This window comes from Microtus pennsylvanicus, chromosome 3 (genome assembly GCF_037038515.1).
Source record: "Microtus pennsylvanicus isolate mMicPen1 chromosome 3, mMicPen1.hap1, whole genome shotgun sequence".
Classification (NCBI taxonomy): domain Eukaryota; kingdom Metazoa; phylum Chordata; class Mammalia; order Rodentia; family Cricetidae; genus Microtus; species Microtus pennsylvanicus.
Genome location: NC_134581.1, coordinates 85,025,968 through 85,041,238, shown reverse-complemented (window position 1 = coordinate 85,041,238; position 15,271 = coordinate 85,025,968). Strand labels below are relative to the sequence as shown.

At 42.7% G+C, this 15,271-nt stretch overlaps 1 protein-coding gene across 2 annotated transcripts in view; it reads left to right on the top strand.

Annotated features, from left to right (window-relative positions):
* Positions 1-8,672: 8,672 nt before the first annotated feature.
* Positions 8,673-15,271, top strand: part of Cdon (cell adhesion associated, oncogene regulated) — an 87,587-nt gene continuing 80,988 nt past the window's right edge. Inside the window, exon 1 of one of the 2 annotated variants that reach the window (XM_075966390.1) lies at positions 8,673-8,831. The gene's annotated coding sequence lies outside the window, so the exon portion shown is untranslated. Of the gene's footprint in view, positions 8,832-12,080; positions 12,146-15,271 lie in introns of those variants that run through there. The other variant, XM_075966391.1, reaches the window with a different exon arrangement.

The following is a 15,271-nucleotide window of genomic DNA, read 5'->3' as shown; positions in this document are numbered from 1 at the left end:
ACATTTTCTTGATTAATGATTGATGTGGAATGGTCCAGCCCACCGTGGTGGTACCTCCCCTGGGCAGGTAGTCCTGGGGTACATCAGAAAGCAGCCTGAGTAAGCCATAGAGGGCAAGCATCCTTCCTCCATGGTCTCTGCTTCAGCTCCTGCTTCAGGGTTCCTGTCTTGAGTTCCTGCCCCAAGTTCTCTTAATTTCATTTATTTATTTATTTATTTATTTATTTATTTATTACGTATACATTATTCTGTCTGTGTATGCCTGCAGGCCAGAAGAGGGCCCCAGACCCCATTACAGATGGTTGTGAGCCACCATGTGGTTGCTGGGAATTGAACTCAGGACCTTTGGAAGAGCAGGCAATGCTCTTAACCGCTGAGCCATCACTCCAGCCCCCCCCCCAAGTTCTCTTGATGAAGAACTTGATAATTCATATGAGAGGAAAATTTGCAATATTTATATTTCTGAGTGTGGCTTGTTTTGCTTCATACAATGGCCTCCAGTTTCAGTGCATTTTCGTGAAAGTGAGACAGTATTTCTTTTTATGGTAGCATAAAACAGCATTTGTGTGTGTGTGTGTGTGTGTGTGTGTGTGTATAAAATGGGGGAGGCATTGTTTATTCATCCATCTGGTCTACAGCTACTGTGAACAGCGCACATTCAGTAGTATGCAGTTTTCTCTGCTGTGGGGTTAGGTGGCTGTAAGTATGCTTCCAATAGTGCTACGGCTGGACCGTGTGGCAATTCTGTTTTTACTCTTTGGAGGACCTTCCACACACCCTTCCACGTTGGTTGCATATCTACAGCAGTGTGTAAGGTTTCTTTCCCCTCTGCTCCTCAATGACATTTGCTCTCATCTGTTTGCTTGACAATCGTTGTTCTTACTGGGACGAGATGGAATTTCAATGCAGTTTGGATTTGTAGATCCCTAATGGCTAACGATGTTGAACATTTTTTTAAAGTCAATAAAATTTTTTAATAAAGCAATTTATTTGAATTGATAACAAAAACATTCTTTGGTAGGAGGCCAGCCTCCAGACCCCAATTTCCTAGATCTGCATACCAGCTCTGACACTGGCTAACTGTGAGATCTACTTAAGGGACCTCACATTTTGGTGCTTGTTTTCCAATCTTATGTGGCACTAAAATTTAAGCTAATACTTGCCACCTACCAAGAAGTATATGCGTATCATAATGAATATATCTAGCTTTTGAGGATGTTACTGGTATATGTAGCTTTTGAGGATGTTACTGGTACGTCTAGATTTTATTGGCTAAGTTCCATATTAAGGGCTTTTTGAGTTTCATCTCAATTTCCCATTATTATTATGGTCTTCACTGTATTATTTACAACACTGCTTGGCCTATTAGTTTATGCATATTTCTAGCTGGCTCTTACATCTTAAATTAACCTATTTCCATTAATCTGCATATCACCAAGTGATTGTTGCCTACCCATAAGTTTCCATTCGGCATCTTCATGGCTTCTCTTTGATTTAGCCTACTCTCTATATATATCTTTTCCATTCTGGCTATATTCTGTTAAGCCATTGGCAGAGAGCAGCTTCTTTATTAACCAATGGCAATAAAACATATTAACAGCATACAGAGGGGAATCCCGCATCACCTCTCCTTTTTTGTCTAATTAAAAAGGAAGGTTTTAACTTTAACATAGTAAAATTACATATGCAAAACAAGCAAGAATTATAGTTACAATATTTATATCTACTTTATCTTTTATCATAACTAAGAAAAACTATCTATTCTTCAACTCCATTAAAGACTCCAGAAGGATATAATATTACCTAAGTTAGCAGGAAATGCATTGTAAGCAACTTCCAAAACTCTAGAATTGACAGACACATCTTGTTGCCTGAACAGTCACCCAAAGTTCTTCTGTAACATTGGGGCATCCATCTTCATCCCACAGGCCTATAGTATCTGGCAGACCTTTCCAGGAAGCAGGAAATTTCAAAGACAGTTTTACCTATATTGGCAATTTGTCAGTCATTTTCTTCTGTGTCCTGCAGAATGCCTGGCAGATTCTTTTATGACACAGGAACCCCAAAGGACTGTCTCACTTTTAGGCAAGTTCAGCAGTTAATTTTCTGTGGGCCCTGCATGTCCAGTTCATAGAGCATAACACCAAGCATTCCAGGCAAGAGCAATTTCTTGCCCAAATGGCTAGTAAATTCTACAAGGAATCTCTTTGATGCTCATCTTCCTCTTGAAGTACATTGATGCTTCCAGGAGCAGATGTTTCATTGTCATGAAAAGTCCTAAATTCCTAAAACATTTTAAATGCCATATTCTCTTAGTCTTTGACAGGTTTGAAGAATGCCTATCTATCCGAAATATATCTCTGTACATCCTGAAAACCTAACTAACATGACTACAAGCTTGACTATTATAGATGATATCTATTAACCTGTATTTCTTAATTATACATACATTTTTAAATGATCTGCACAAACACAATATCTTAATCAAGAGCAAAAATATACATATAACAAAATTGACCTTAAATTTGTATCAATAAACCAAGATCCATACCAATGCAAAGTATTCATCTCTATATCATATCCCCCTTTAAATGTAAACAAACATTTATAAACAATATTTGGGAATTTGGGCATAGTTCTCTCCAATCTGCTTCCTGCTTTTTGTTGGGTGGTAATTTTAGGGGGTTCACAGAAACCTTTTGGGGGGATCTTGTTCCATCAAACCACATTGTTCCCTAAGAAATTCACAGTTTCTCATCTGTGGAAACAAAAGCAAACCTCTTTTTCAAAACAACATATCTTTAGACCCTGATGTAGATGGGTCTTCTATCTATCTGTTGTTTCATTGATTAATTAGTAAAGAAAACTGCTTGGCCTGATAGGTCAGAACATAGGTGGGCAGAGTAGACAGAACAGAATGCTGGGAAGAAGGGAGGTGACTCAGACGCCATGGAGTCCACCGCCAGGTCAGACATGCTGAATCCTTCCCAATAAGCCACCACCTCATGGTGCTACACAGATTATTAGAAATGGGTTAATCAAGATGTGAGAGTTAGCCAAAAAGAGGCTAGAACTAATGGGCCAGTCAGTGTTTAAATGAATACAGTTTGTGTGTTGTTAATTCGGGCGTAAAGCTAGTTGTGTAGGAGCCGGGTGGGACAAAAAGCAGGCCTGCCTGCAGCTCCATCTATAAGACCCAACTTTTGAAGTCAAGATACCTTTAAAGTATACATGTTGGTTCAGCTTAGCAGCCCATACAATGAAATGTCTCTCTGTACTTAGCTCGTTCATAGTCAAAAAAATTCAAATAAAAAAATAATAAACATAAACCAGACTCTCTATTCCATCTTTACATGACTTATTTTTCTTTACTCCTTTATCCTATATATACTATCTCTTTAAAGACTTTGTTTTATTTTTTTAAACCATTTACTTTTTTTTATAACTGTCTATATTCTTTTCTCTTTCTCTCTCTCTCTCTCTCTCTCTCTCTCTCTCTCTCTCTCGCCTATGTACATTTATCCAACACTGTGAACCATTTAGAGTCCTTTTCCATCTGAATTTGTCTTTATTGAGTATCTGAAACAATTTTCATAACAGGAAAATTGCTTCTTAAAAATGTTAAGCACCTCCACAAGGATGACCCTGCCTAAGCCCCTAAGCAATAGAGGAGAGGGGCCCCAATCTTGACTTGCCCTGTAATCAGACTGATGATTATCTTAAATATCACCATAGAATCTTTATCCAGCAACTTATGGAAACAGAGGCAGAGACCCTCATTGCAGCACTGGACTGAGCTTCCAAAGTCCAGTTGAAGAGTGGAAGGAATAAGAATATGAGCAAAGAGGTCAAGACCATGATAGATTCACCCACTGAAACAGTTTACCTGAGCTAATAGGAGTGAACCAATTCCAGCGAGGCTGGGAAGGAACAAGCATAGGACCAAACAAGCCCCTCTGAATGTGGTTGACAGCTGCATGGCTGGGGCAGACTGAGGGGTCACTGGCAGTAGCACCAGGATTTATCCCTACTGCATGTACTGGCTTTTTGGGATCCTATTCTCTTTGGATGTCAACCTAGATATAGTAGGAAGAGCCTTGGGCCTTCCACAAGGCAATGTGCCTTACCCTCTCTTAGGATTAGAGAGGGTAGGGTGGGAGGGTATATAGAGGGAATGGGAGGAGAGGAGGGAGTAGGAACTTGGATTGGTATTCTTTTTTAAAAAAAATCTAATAAAAAAATGCTAAGCGGCTTGGTTAGGACTAAGGCTGCTTTTGCCTTTTGGCTCTGCCTAGTCTAACTAACATGGTGAGGGTCTGTTTACTGCCTCTGAGACTGCCAGGTGGGAGCTATCCTTACCAACTCAACTCTGGGTAGCACCATGCAGCATAAAAATCTTTTTTTTTTTTTTACCTGAGTAAAAGCTAAATCTGCCATGCAGTGAACTGCATGGCCTGGAAATATCTCTGTTTATGGCAGCGGGAATTCGCCATGCCTCCTGCCTGTGCACTCCTAGCAGACCTGATCCCACCGCCTTCCCAGGCCAGGGTGCTGAGTGACAGGCATGCTCTCAGCTACTTTCCTCCTAACCCCAAGTGGGCTTACAAGCATCTGGGCCCACAAACCCCATTCAAGTGCTCAGCCTCCTGAAAGAGCCATAGCTGTTCCTGCAGCTATCATGAACTAGGAAACTGCCGTTTCTTAAAGAAGCCACAAGGTTTGTTTGTTTGTTTTTGCTGCTAATGCTGAATCAGTAAGACCTCTCTTAAAGGAGCTGTGGCACCCCTGCTTGCTACCAGCAAACAAAGCCCATCTGGAAAAAAATGCTGCCTATCAAGAAACCATGCTTAACTCTGTTTTTGTATGTGTCTAGAATTGTTTTCCAAGCTTCCTCAGGTTTATTTGGATGTAGTCAGCCCTATGTTAGCATGCCAATCTATCGTTGGAGGCTGCTTGTTTGTTTCCTGCCTGCCTAGACCCAAAATAATCACATAGAAACTGTATTATTTACAACACTGCTCAGCCTATTAGCTCATGCATATTTCTAGATAGTTCTTACTTCTTAAATTAACCCATTTATATTAATCTGTGTATTGCCACATGGTTGCAACCTTCTGGTAAGGTTCTGTCTGGAGTCCGGTGTCTTCCTTCTGTGGTGGCTACATGGCTTCTCTTTGGCTCCACCTACTCTCTCTATATATCTTTTCCAGCCTGGCTATATTCTGTTATGTCACTGGCTGAAATCACCTTCTTTATTAACCAATGGTAATAAAACATATTAACAGCATACAGAGGGAAATCCCATATCAGGAATGTAAGTGTACTTTTATTTCTGTTCTCTCTCCCCTTGTTCATAGTCATCAGGATAGTATCCAATCCTGATCATTCCCCAAAGACCCCACTTGCAAATATATAATGAGTATTCATTCTTGGTGAGGGATAATTGTCTGTATTCTCTCAATCATATTTTAAATAAACGCTGATTGGCCAGGCAGGAAGTATAGGCGGGTCAACCAGACAGGAAGTAGAGGCAGGGTGATGAAAGCAGGAGAATTCTAGGAAGGAGGAAGCCCATTCCCCAGTCCTGCCCAGATCATGGAAGAAGCAAGATGTAATCTACCCGGCTGAGAAAGGTACGGAGCCATGTGTCTAACAGAGATAAGAATAATGGGTTAATATAAGTGATAAGAGCTAATAAGAAGTCTGAGGTAATGGGTCAATCAGTTTATAATCTTATGAAGACCTCTGTGTGATTTTCTTTGGGACTTGCTGGCTGTGGGAATCGAGCAGGACAGAAATCCCCACAGCCCGCCCTCATGTTACACATTCTGATGCCTCAGAATAGGGATTAAATTACAACACATAAAACCTTGGGGGTACACTCATACCACAACAGGAAGCTTCCAAAATCCCTCAAACCCATTCTTGTATCGATGCTAGGTGATTGTTCTAAATACAGTTATATTACATCTCTCTCCTACTCTAAACCCTGCACTGATTCCCTGATACCTGGAAGGCCTGTGTCCTCCATATAATCCACATGGGTTTCTGTGGCCTGGCTTGTGTATCTTTCTGCCCAGTCTGCATTGGCTAATTCCTACCTGTTCCTTAAACATTAGCCTCAAAAGAGAGCTTGAACTTGCTTTGAGCTTCATTCCTTCATCTACTTATTTATTGCCTCGACACTTTGCTCCCTGTCCAGACCATCTTTGTACTCTTTACCACTTTTAACCAGCCGATTCCTTCTCTCCTTTAAGACTAGATCCAAGAATCACTTCTTTTGGGAATTCTTTTTTAGAAAGAGCCACACGCTCAAACTCTGGACAGAGTTAGCCTCACTGGCCTTATGCATCACAGTTCATTTCATGGAAGATGATGTCACAGTGTGCTTGGCTGTGTATGAGAGTGTGTGTTCTGCAATATTATTTTAGTCATGTAAAAATGTGTTTCATTTGTTTATGCTGTGGAATATTTCTTTAGTTGTGTAAAGATGTGTTACATTTGTTTCTCCTGCTTTTGTTAAGGATGTAAAGATGTTTTGCTTTTGTTTGTGCTGCATCTGTTTAATTATGTAAAGGCGCATTTGATTCACCTTGCCTGCCTAAGGCACCTGATTGGTGGAATAAAAAGGTGAATGTCCAACGGCTAGGCTGAAGGGGGATGGGTGGGGCTTTCAGACAGAGAGAATAAGGAGGAGGAGAAAGCTAGGTTTGAGGAGAACTTTGAGAGAAGATGAGAGAATGAAGGGGAGACAGATATGCCTGAGGCAAGAAGCTGGGCAGTCACCAATCAGCAGGATGTGAGAAGCAGTGGAAGGAAGATATATGGAAGGAAAGAAAACTAAAACATCCTGAGGCAAAAGGTAGATAAAGAGAAACAGGTTAATTAAAAGAGTTAGCCAGAAACAAGCCTGAAAACATTCAAAATTAGTAAGTCTTCATGTCATGATTTGGGAGCTGGTTGGTGGCCCTAAAAAAATGCCTGGTGCAATTGTGAGTTCTCTAAGCTTGAGATATGTGATATTTTTCTGTGTACTCCTGTGTCTACTAGTGGCATGAAGTACCATAATTTAAACCTCTACGTGAACAAATGAACGTGGGTTCATTAATGAAAAACCATTTTGCATCTGCGATGACTTGTCCAATTTACAAAGAGTCATCAGAGGAGGAATCTGATCTACAAGTTTCATTCTGAGCAACATTAGGCCTAGTGATATTTGAATAGCAGTGTTAGATTTAGGGGATGGGAGGTGCCCCGAATCAACGGAGCCCTCAAACAAGATGCTGGAAGTGTTTGTGGGGAGTTGGTATCTAGGGATATAGAGAGTTCTTTACAATGCCACCAGACTTCTACTCCATGTGCACAAAATTTACTTCAGTTAAATCTTATCTTTTTGATAGAAAGGTGTCTTTGCTGAATAAAAATATTTTTTTTCTCTATCTTGCCCGTATAACTTAAAAAATAGGGAACATAGGAAGGAAAGCCAGATTTAAAGCTTTTTTCTTCTTTTTCTTTCTTATACGGATTTTCTTTCCAAAGTATTCAGAAAGACGGCACTCCAACTAAAGCAAAAGGCTAAGTTGTATTCTTCTGAAGCTCAGTATAGAGTAGCTGTGATCAAGTATCATTGTCATTAAAACTCTTTTTGAAGTTAAACTAATAGTAATGGTTATGGGTTAAAATCATCATCATCATCATCACAAAAAGTTACAATCCTCGGATGCCCAATGAGTGGCAGGTACTCCTCACAGAATATCATAATTACGCTTTTCACAGCCACCTCCGAAGTAGGATTTGTTTTCCTTCTTTTTCTCTCTGAACAACTAATGTTCATTGAGCTCGAATAATTTGGGGGCAGGTCCAGCGGATGAGTTGAGAAGACTGTAGGGCCAAAAGCCAAGATGCTTGCACCAGGCGACCCTGAGCCTTTTCCGATCTCAGAATTTTGTCACTTGCCCCAGTGAAGGTAGAGCGGGTGACCTGGGGGAATCAAAGGAAGCTGCCTAAGGAACTGAACCCTAGGAGTCGTGGAAAGGCAAAGGGAAGTGGTTGAATCGCAATCACAGGGTCACCAGGGAACAGCAATACTAGGTAGCTCCTCAAAAGGTAGGCAGGCGGGGCGGGGCGTGGGCGGGAACCGGGAACGTGTTGTGAGGTGCACCGGCCAGAAATGCCGCCTCTCCGGGGCGAGCGAAGGTGAGGGGAGAGTGAGTGCAGACCCGACGGGCGCCTCCGTGTCTCGTCTAGGCAGCTAGTCCTTACCGGGTCTACAGCACCCGATGCTTCAGATGCATTTGCCCGCGGGGGTGTCGGTGCGGAGCGAGCGGACAGGCGGCGAGCGGGAGCCAGCGCGCGGATCGTTCCCCCCACCCCCGGAGGAGTGGTACGGCCCTGCCCGCCGCTGATCTGGCAGGCTGCGCGCGCACCCCGCGGCAGGGCGCGGGCCGGGGAGTCCCGGCCTCTGCGGCCCGCCTCCGTCTCCGCCGGTGCCCTCCTCTCTGGGCTCTGGTGCCGGGCGTCCGCGCGCTCCGCGGGGGAGGAGCGCGGCCGCGGGGGCGCGCCCCGGGACTCCGCCCCCCAGCTCCCCTCCCGGAGCCCGGGTGCCCGGCTCGCGCGGCTCGGTACGAGACGGGGACCTCGCGCCGCCCCAGCGCCCCCGCCCCGCGTGTGAGGCGCCGCGCCCTCCGGCCGCCCTGCCCGGTGCATGGAGGGGCCCGTTCGGATCGCAGCCGCCGCCGCAGCCGCCAGCGCGCGGGGGGATGACCTGCGGGTGGCTCTCGGAGCCGGCTGCCGAGCAGGAGGTCTGGGGGCTTAGCCAGCCCTGCGGAGAGGTGCGGGGGTCCTGCTGCAGGGTCCCCGAGGGTGACCCGGGGTCGCGGGCTCGGGAGCGGGGGTTCCTGGGGAAGCGGAGGCCAGCTTGCCCTCAGGATGCAAGGGGTCCGGGTGGAAGGGCAGTTGAGGGATGCCCCGCAACCGGCTCGCCGCCGCATCCTAGGGCGCTTGGAGCCACCTCTCCGGAGGAGGCGGGGTGAGGTGTCAGTGACACGCTGAGGTCTTCTTCCGAGATCTGCCAGGGCAGGTGGGATGCCGCTTAGCCGAGGGCGCGGGCGCTTTTCCCAAGGGAGCCGACTCTGTCTCCCCTCTCCATCCCCGCAGAATGCCGGGGAGAGACAGTGATTTATGTGTAGGGAAAAGCAAGAGAAATTTCCTGCACAATGTATCTTTCTCTGCCTTCACAGACTCAGTGACTTCCCAGCCCCAGGGAGTGTATTTTTCCTTCTTTTCTGTAAAGCTTTCTGTGACTCGCATTATCATTTACTAAATACTTTAAATACATCGCTATTTATTTCAGCCTGCAGCTTCAGACCTTTGTTGCTTTCTCTCCACTTTTAGGAATTTCAGTAATAAATCACCGAGGGGGGATAGATAGACTCCCTTGCCCTTGGCTTCATTGTTCTCCCTAACCCCACCAAATCAGGTGGAAGGCCCTCCAGAAAGGAACTTTCCACAGAAAGCCTGCCTTTCCTCATGGGGACCACAGAGGGTGGCAGGTGTTTTAAGGGCAGGCTGCTCCCCAATTGGGCTGTCGAATTTAGGGAACCTCATTAACAGAAAGCCAGCCTTTGTGTCCTTAATCAGACACCTTGGGAAACGGGAGGTTGGACTAAAAGGTAATGTGAGATTTGGTCTCCGGCCAATGCCTGGAATGATGAAAGAGGCTGAGTGAATTCAGAGTCCATGCCTCCCTGATACCATACCCCTCGGATTCCCAGTGGACGGTTGGCATAGCTCAAGGGCTGTCTGCCAGAGGAGGTGGGCAGGGGGCTGCAGAAGAGGTGCCTTATTTTTAATATTATTCTACATATTCTGTTACGTTTTTCTAACTCGTCCTTTCCAGTCTACTTATAGATGAAAATGTGGGATACAGATAGTTTAACTTTTAGAATAAGACAAGAGAAAATCTTCAGAATTTTTCTGGGGAATCTTAGTTTAGTGTTGAACTCGAAAGAATTCTTAGAAACTCAAGAGAGGCACAAAATACTGTAGTCTCTGTTACGCACATGTGGAAATAAATTGCTACGTGCTTTAAGCTCTGTGAGGAGGATGGAGAAAACCTGTTTCATTTTGTAAAGAAGAGCCTGGGGTGTGTGTTTGGCAAGGAGAAACGTTTATATTTCTATAAAATACACAAATGTATATTGTTTAACTTTCTTGCACAAACTCGGGTACAGCATTTGGGAAGTCTTTCTTTGAATAGTTCAATCACCTAGCAAAATCAGTCGCTAGAGGTGCTGTGCTATTGTTTGTGTAGTAACTCACTTGGGATGCTTTGATTGACTGCTGCGGTTCTCATCAGCCTCTACCATGCCAAGTACTTAAACAGCAGCGACTTTCGAGCCCAAGTACAAAGAATCTGAGGACCTGACATACACTCCTGAGCTAATCTGTGTAGGCTGCTTCCTGCATCTCCCTTACTTCTGGCAGGTTTTGCAGGTGGCTTGACTTTTTTTTTTTTTGTGGAAGGCGTTAACTTCACTTTAAGACAGGACCCTCCCCCATCATCAAGGCATATATAGAGGAGTGCCCAGGGATAGGACCTTGTGTCATAGGGTGGTGCTCCTCAAAGGTCAGGTAAAATTTAATAACTTGTTCTTACGCTTTCCTCTTGTGTTTCCTCTTGGTCTGCATGCTCTCATGGTTCTCCAGACAGTTTCGCTTCGTTTCTTTTTTAATGACAGTAGGCGATTTCTTCTTCTTTGGAGATGTTTCTCTTGTGAACACATAGACTAAAATCTGATGGATGCTTCTAACTAAAATACTAGGGAAGCAATTTCAGGAATTAAACACCTTTGTGAAATCAGGGAAGGAATCAAAATTATCAAAGATAATGAATTGGAAAATTTGGTGTTTTAATGTGTGTTATCAGTTAACATCAGGTAGGTGGTCAGCATCTTTACTGTGTAGAATTATAGCTAGGACGATACATTAGAAATGTAGATGAATTGCCTACAGGTAGACTTTCTTTAGCTTAATGATCTTAATACAAACTAATTAAAATAGGAATTTGGAGTCTGGTTGCTAACTGTACTGCTTTGAAGGAGTTTTTTTTTCCGTGTGTGTGTGTGTGTGTGTGTGTGTGTGTGTGTGTGTGTGTGTGCCGCACACTATTTTATTTGTTTTTGACTGGCGCTTTTTTCAAGAGATTTTACTCACCTAGATTGAATTAGAAAATGTTACATTGTTTTTATTTACACTTTTACATTGTATCTAAACACTCCAGTGTGCTAAATTTTTATTGTGTAGGTGGCGGGGAACGGTTATGCCTAGGAGGGGAAGGCTGTATTTATTTATTGTTAAAATTAAGGGGTAGTATACAAGAATATACTTAATGTCACTTTTAAAATACTGAGCTACACTGAAATGAAAAGCTGCGGGTGTTTTTTTTTTCTTTAAAAAAAATCCTCCAAGCTTTCCCCATTGTTTGTGCACTTTCCCTCCATTGTCAGGCTTAAAACATACAGTATCATTGTCATCTGTCCCCTGAATAATGGTCCCGAGGTGATATTATTAATGTGGCTTTTTAAAATCAAACTAATTATACTTGCCTAAAAGAGCCACATGTGTGTGATTCTAGCTGCCTGGTGCCTTTTGAGAGCCCTGGAGACAAGCTAGTGAATAGAGCTGAAAATTCATTCTGTATTTGATTAAATGGAACAGACTCGCTGCTCCTTACCCCAGCAGGGGCTGTGAGATCTCTTGATCCCCGAAGCGGCTCCTAGACCCTGGGAATTCCATTAGCGAGCACCTGAGGAATTTCTGCCCTGCAGTGCCTTTTTTGTATGTGTGTATGTGTATGTGTGGAGAGGGAGTGGAGCTGAGTAGTGATGGGGAGGAGGAGGAGAGGGGGTGGCGGGCAGGCTGCATTAGAAGGCTCCATATGTTAGCAGCTCTAAAATCAAGGCATGACTTAACAGCTTATCTTGTAAGAGAAAAGCCCAACCCAAAGGCGGACTGCTAGTGCGGACTTTATTGCAGGCAGGGCTGTGGTGGATGTACTTTTAGCACTGAAGCGAACCCTAGTGTAAGTACAGAGAGGTGCTCTGCTTTCTCTCTGAGCACAAGCAGATACACGTTTGCAGACTTGGTAAGTTTTCTTTGAATGATCTTTGGATAAATAATGTGAAATTGTATTACAGTGTGCTCTTGCCTGTAAGGGCCGGTATATTGTGTAATGACTTAAAATTTGAGAGCAAAGTCAGGCTTTTATGGCATGCCGATTGCCTGTGCAAAAATGAAATGCTTGTTTGAATAGGCATAGTTTAGTTTATACCTTGGTTGCCATCTGAGCTTGTTATGTTTCTTCTTATAGAATTTAAATTCATTTTGTCATTCTTTTCTGTTAGCATTTTACGGAATTCTGTTGACTCTCTAGTATTTGGAGCCATTGCTCCCCAGATTTGCCAGCAGCCCCAAGTAAATGAAAACATAATTTCCAAAAACATTCTGGACAGTTTCTGGAGCGGATTTGTGGAGAAGCATTGGTGTGTCTCTTTCTGCTCCCTCTTCCTCTGTCCTCTGTATAGTTGGAAACATATTTTTTTTTTCAGAGTACTAACCCAGTTCACTTCTTGTATACTTTTCACAGAGGACGGCGTGGGGTCTGTGGGTGGTATCACTAATTGATTTTCATCTTTGAGAATGTGAACCACAGTGTGAGCAGTTTTCAGCTGGCGTAGAATGTGGCAGCATGTTTGATGGCTGTGGTATATTTTATTGCTAACTAAAATCATGTAGATAGTGCAGTCCTTTTCTTCCCGTTCCCATGTAGTGCTGTACTGGGTTCTCACAATACATGTTTAGGATATAAAGAGCCGCCTTTGAGAATATGTTTGCTTATTTTCCTCTTTCACCCAGGGAATGCCTTCTAAGAAGTAGATTAAACTCCGAAGTCAACTTCTGTCTGAATTAATAGTTTAGTTACTGTGTAATATCTTTTGATGGCATAGATACTTAAAAACAAACAAACAAAACACGTTTATAGAACATTTTGTTCTGCTGTATGTGTGTTGGAATATGAGTAGGAGCTTCAACTCTTGGATGCCAAGGATGTGCTTTTAATAGAGAAAAAAATGTGTATGCTGCTTACATTATTGAACTTGCCTTACATAATCTGCTCATCTTTCCTTGCTTGAAGCTGTGTGTTGATTTTTATTTTTATGTTACTGTAATAGAAATTGAATTAAGAGGTTGACATAGAATTTGCTTTTTAGCTACTCTCATTATTTATGTGAGCTCTCGTAGAACAATGATCTTGACCTAGCCTTGGAGCCTTATCTGTAAAATGGGGATTAAATGGATAGGATATTTCCCCACCGTGGGATTAAATGAGTTAATGAAAGTAAAACATTTGGCAGATAGTAAAGCTTCTATAAATGCTAGCTGCTGTTATTTTTATTGATTCCTCCTGTGAGCTATTCCTTTTAAGTTCCAAATAAGGAGGAAGCCTTGGAAATTTGTAATAGTGTGTCCCATGTAGTTACTACAACTTAATCTGTTAAAGTTTTCTTAAATTTCCAGTTGAAACTTAGAAAGTGTTTGGAAACAATGTGTGGAGTCTTTTCTGATCTAGGCAAAGGTCTGCACAAGGGTCACCCCTGTATGCAGTGAGCAACAAACGAATGGTTAGGTCTGCACTCACCTGTTCCATCATTAGCTAGTCCAGATGCGTGTTTTTTTTTTTGCCTGGGAAGGCTCCTCAGTGCTCTTCCTCAGCCTTCCTCTCTCCCTGCAGGCAACAACTGTGCTGATGAATCTCGCCATAGGATAATTTCACCTGTTGAACTTGGTGGAAGAGTCATTCAGTGACTGCATTCCTGCCCAGCTCCTTATGCCTGTACAGTTTATCCATGCTGTTGTGAGCAGCACTTATTCATGCTTTTAAAGCTGTTACAGAGTCTTTTGTGTATTTTGAAATTTATTTTATTGCTTCATGGTCATTGGCAGAGAAAAGAAAAGTAACATTTCTTCATGAATTTTTAGAAAGCCAGATCTCTGGGGGCTGGAGAGATGGCTCAGAAGTTAAGAGAACTGACTGTTGTTCCGGAGGTCCTGAGTTCAACTCTCAGCAACCACATGATGGCTCACACCCATCTATAATGAGATCTGGTGCCCAGAACACTATACACATAATAAATAAATTCATATAAAAAAAGAAAACCAGATCTCAGTGGCTTTTTTAGAAAAAATAACCATGACATTTTTTTAAAAAAAATGTAAAACTGAGTCGAAAGTAATTCATTTACCTTCCTTTTCAATTCCTTATAAATCTTCTGATAATACGTTTTTTTTTCTGATTGTGTTTTAAGAGGTAAAGGAAGGAGCTTCAAGATAGAGGGAAAGGAGTATGTGAGATAGTGTATTATCTTCATGTGCAGGATTAAGCACCTTGCAGAATAACCACCAGTTCAACTATAGTGTCCTGTTCTTTGAGTTGAAACTGTAGCTGCAGAATGTTCATAGAAACATACGTGTTTTTGTGTGAGGATTCTGTTTTTTGATTTTAAAAAAGCTGATCAAAAATTGGGGAGAGTAGAGCTAAGATGTTATGGTCTAGGAAGACTTTGAAGAGCAAGGCCACACACTTCTGTTGTAGAGAGTGTTACCCACTGTCTGAACAATCGCCGTACATTGAGAAGCTCTGTTTGGCTTTGTGAAATTCCTTAATATGGGGAATGAAATTTATCTCACAAGCAGTGAAACAGAAAACAAAGTGATAGCAATGGATATGAAGTTTTTCTTTTTTAGACTTTGTAGGGGACTATAGTTGAGATGGATAGCTTGTCCTGTGTTATTAGAGATGCTAGCTGAAGGTTTTCTGGATGTTTTGCTTGGACATTAGCCATTTTTCCCCCTCGGGAGACATTGTAATTTTCAGCATTTGTGAGTTTATTAAATCTTTCTATTCATAGCTCCCTGACACAGGTCATTTTTCACCTACGGCCATGGGTAGACAAAGGGTCCTCCTGACTCCAAGAGCCTGTTATGTCCAGGATGTCATTGGATGTGGGGACAGCTACAGTGGCCATTTGTGACTCTCTTTTTTTTTTACAATTATGTTTTAGATTTATCTTTTGGGGTTATGACTATTTGCTTGTATGTGTGTGCTCTCAAGAGAGATTGTCAATTCTTTGAATTGGCATCACCAATGGTTGTGAGCTACTATGTGGGTGCTGGACAAATTCAGGTCTTCTGCAAGAGCTGCATCTTTTGT